The sequence below is a fragment of the Macrobrachium nipponense genome, chromosome 1 (genome assembly GCF_015104395.2).
Source record: "Macrobrachium nipponense isolate FS-2020 chromosome 1, ASM1510439v2, whole genome shotgun sequence".
Taxonomy (NCBI): Eukaryota; Metazoa; Arthropoda; class Malacostraca; order Decapoda; family Palaemonidae; genus Macrobrachium; species Macrobrachium nipponense.
In genome coordinates, this window is record NC_087200.1 from 36,843,464 (window position 1) to 36,848,566 (window position 5,103).

Genomic DNA, 5,103 nt, shown 5'->3' on the forward strand with positions numbered 1-5,103 from the left:
TTGAAAACTATGGCATATAATTGAGAACAATCTTAACGAAAACAGGACTGCAATCATAATATTTAATAAAAATCGTTCAGTATGAATACTGTTGGGGTAGGAGACCAAATAGAATGGTCTTCCTCTGTGGCCGGAGAATCCTTCAGCGTTTTGTACGCGAGTTTACCAATTAATAAATGCAGGACGTGAAGACTATAACATTGTTGCAAGCCGTCTCTGTTGTTTGGATGGAATCCAGAGGTTCACACCGGCCTCTAACTTCATTTCATACATTTCTCCACTTAGGGTAAAGACCCGAGCTGGAGGGATAAGGCGGCTTCATCTGAAGCAGCAACCCACCAATCTTGATGAACGACAAGACATCTTGACTGAAGGGAAGGAAGTTCATCTTCAGCAAATTGGCTTCTTGTAGACAGGATAGTAGATCGTATGAAAACTTTCCCGTTCAGCAAGTCTCATTTTCTTCACTGGAAAAGCAAGAAAGAGTAGAAGCCTGGTTCTCTGAACACATCAGAGCCCTCGACATTTCGTTTCGTCCACGCAAAACGTGCGGAAGACAGCCTTTCGTTTTCCTTTCTGAATCGATGGTGTTGAAATACACCAATCCTGCCAACTGACTCAACACAAATTATAATCTTCGGCCCGTCATCAAATGCTTATTATACCTTGTTAGATAATTGGTCTTTAAAAGGAGGAGCCTTTACTGTTATGACGTTTAAAGTAATCGGCAATGGGTAGGTATTCCATCTCTGGACAACAGTAATGGGGTTTTACTTCATAATGAATGTTATAAGAGAAACCTTTTTCTTATAGATTTGTGGTTAACTTTCACTCACTATCCTACTCTTTACACTAAAATGAATTTTTTTTTTTATAGCTCCACAGATATGGTAAAAAAATAGCCTAAAAAACTAAGAGAGCACACATACCTTAAAAGTAGCCCCTTGATTTAAGAAATACTATTCTCACAAGTTCGGGAAACTTTGTTCGTCCTGACGTCAAATAAAATATTGCAAAGACAATAAATTTATTCTCACAACCTGAGAACTACTGAAAATTTCAAACCATTATTCGTGCTCTACATAAACTCTAATAACAATAATTAAATAATAACTATGTATTTTGTTATAACTAAAAAATCTTGTTGAAAATAAATATACATTTTTCCTATACAGACATTTCGCAACTTCTATCCTTTCTAATCCTATACGGATTTGCACCAAATTAATCTAAAAGCGTCAGATAACCTAAAATAGGAGCAACATACTTTAACAGGATCTATGAATTGACATAAACTGCAATGCTCATATTTGTTTAGAATGCGTATATACATGAAATGCGTAAACGGCACAGAACACGCACAAACATTTTATATATATGTGTATACATATGTGTATACATATGTGTAGAATAATACATATAATGTAGTATATACATATACATACACACACACATATATATATATATATATATATATATATATATATATATATATATATATATATATATATATAGTCTCAGAGAAACAAATCCAGAGTTAGACTTGCAGTTTTCAGTATAATTCATGGGTTAGGATACTTCGAACCTAACCTGAAGTTGGTGTGTTTGTGTGAGTGTATATATATATATATATATATATATATATATATATATATATATACATATCTATATTTTCTGGACCATTTAAATGAACGTTTCTCAGTTCTCAGAAAGTTTCCTGGGAGACTTTGATAGCTCCAGTATATATATATATATATATATATATATATATATATATATAATATATATATATATATATATATATAGATATATATATATATATACTGGAGCTATCAAAGTCATCCCAGGAAACTTTCTGAGAACTGAGAAACGTTCATTTAAATGGTCCAGAAAATAAAACAATGTGCTACTAGTATAATAACAATAACAATATAATAATAATAATAAAATACATTTCAAATGTAATCAAACATCAATATAAGCACTTTATAACAACGCATCACATCAATACAGACACTCTTTGCTCCCCCCACCCTCAGTATTCCGAGCTAGATCAATTATACTGACGTAGTGAATGACCTCTCCTGATTTCGATAACCAGATGGAGTATGAGGTGACATCAAATGACCTAATCAAACGGTCCTCATCTATCTGATCGAGCTACATTTTAGCACAAATTGATTTCTTTATAACAAACTGTGTAGCTAACAAGATCACCTACAAAAATACGAGAGTACTCTTGCACCTTATTTCAAAACTATTACAGTGTATCTTTATTTCCACGTTACAGAAATGACAGGAGGAAGATAAAAGGAAAGCAAAAGGGTTGCAGATTGGGAGGCTGCGAAGAACCTTCAATGATGCCTTCGGTTCACCGAGTGAGGTGCACTGACGGCACTATCCTTCTACGGGGGGTAACTAGACTGACGAAGACATGACGCGCTGCCCCCGATGCTCTGACCAAGGTATCTTAATACAGAATACTTGAATTAGGGGCTGTGGTTGCATGGGTTGGATCCCGGGCTGGGCGACCGTAGGTCTGGGACTAGAATTTATGTGCCCATGCCATAATACATCAGTGCAAATTGCTGTTCATTATACAGAGCGCCTCGCCTCTAATAAAAGTACCAACATTTATGAAAAAAAAAAAAAATAAGGGTACAAAACAGCGGCTGAAAAATACCTAGAGTAAAACGATTACGAATTGACATTGGGATAAAGACTCGGACGGTGGGGGGGGGGGGTGTTGGGCCCGTACCTGTAAGCCAATTATGATGCAGGGCGGGCAGTTGACACAAATGGGACCCAACAACTGAGAAAATTGGGGCAGTTGAGGATATGAACTCAGCCGGGTCGTCCGCAGTTCTGTCTCCTTTGTGAACTGAGTGTGACCTGAATATTCATGAGGAGGCGTCATTTTGCTGTGATTAATAATTACCAAACACTGCTCGGCCAACTGTTTATTCGAAGGCATCAAAGATTCAGTTCGACGAACAACGGACTACATCGTTCGCAGTATATCAACGCCGGTCGCGGTTGGCCCAACGACAACTTTCGAGAATGATTAATATTCCCCCAAACGCGGCGCATCTCATCACAAGGAGGCCTCCGCCTTTTGTTTGTGTAGAAAATCTCCTGTGGACTGAGCGATGGAATGAATAACTTGGCCTGATTGTGCCTTAACATAACTAGGGGAACTTCACTCAAGACCTTTAATCTTTAACCATAATTCGCCTAAATACATTCTAACGCACTGAACCGATGAGACTCCTTGCTTTCAAATGTAAAGTCATGCAATACACGATATCCGGATTTAATTATGGAACAATTTACTGCTTTCAAAGATTTCTCGATATTTTTTCTTCTGATTTACTATTCTGGGGGCAAATCAAGAACTTGTCTATATATGTAATGATTTATCCTGGAAACAGAATCTTTATTATTCTCAAATCGTATCCATATTTCTGTTTTAACTTATTCTGGATACGATATCTTTATTATTCTCAATAACTATTCAATATTCTCTTATGATTTCGTAAGAATACAAGATCTTTACCACTTCCAATAACTTGTGATTTTTCTGAATGAAAAATCTTTACTATAAGTTCTCCATATTTTCAGGGATAATCGAGGATAAATCATATTCAGAATAAAAATATCTCTATTCTCTTCAAAGTGCCTCCATCGCAGTGGACATGGACATAAGGCTTTGAAAATATGAGGTATTCCTCATTAAGACAATACTCTCTAATTTTGCATTACCAAATTCTTATAATCAACTCTCGGCGCAGAAAAGGACTCGAAAAACATATACCCAGCCAGACCTTTTCATAAACACGTTTCTCAACTGAGATCCGATGCTTAGACCGAATAAATCTTCCTCTGTCAACACTACAGAAATATTTAATAGCCCTGTCGTCTGAACCTTCCGCACCAACAGCAAACATTCGGATTTTTCATCTTTATCGTTATTCGTTTGACAAACAAAAGACGCCACAGCTATTAAATACTATGAACCTGATTTGTGGGAATATCATTGAGTTTAGTGAATATAGAAAAAAAAAATCTAATACATAAAATACAGACATGGAGGATTAATATACACATATCAATATATATATATATATATATATATATATATATATATATATATATATATATATATATATATATATATATATATATATATATATATATGTGCATATATAATTTCAAAACATTTTTGAATTGTAGGAAAGTTTTGATTCGTATTTACGATAGGAGCTAGAACCAAAGAGTTCAACTGAAAAACCGTTTTTCTTTTCTCTTTCTGGAAGCTAGATACAAATATATAGCCAAAATGTACAACGGGTATATACAACAAAATACTTAAAACTTTCAACCGCTCCAAAAAAATCCACCAAAGATTAAATAACATTAATATGGGCGGATCTGTAAGGTAGTACAGAATGTTACTGAAACGCACAATAAATATGTGGCAATATCTTATCGTAATTTTTTATAAAAGGACAAAAACAAATGATATACAACAGAATAATAGCAATAAACCCGAGAGAGAGAAGAGAGAGAGAGATAGAGAGAGAGAGAGAGAGAGAGAGAGAGAGAAGAGAGAGAGAGAGAGAGTGAGAATCCATTCCTTATATAATAAGTAACAAAACTGCTATTTTGGTAATATAAATCGGCTTTGCTGGTGCGATAGTTGTACTCCTCTTAAAGAGTAGAAACCGAACAAACAACATTATATCTCTACTATAGCCTTGGCTAAGCGGAGGCTCCCTATAAACTTGTAAGTCTATTCCAGCTGTGTAGTATCTTAATTTCTAAATAATTGAGTTTCTCATCCCCTCTCTCTCTCTCAATATATGTAGGCGCGCGCACACGCACACATATACATACATGCATATATATATATATATATATATATATATATATATATATATATATATATATATATATATATATATATTATATATAGTATATATATATATATATATATATATATATGTATATATATATATGTATATACATATGTAGAATCTGCTGGTCACTTTTCATCCAGATACATAGATATACCCAATTGTAAATGCCACAATGCCCTCTTAA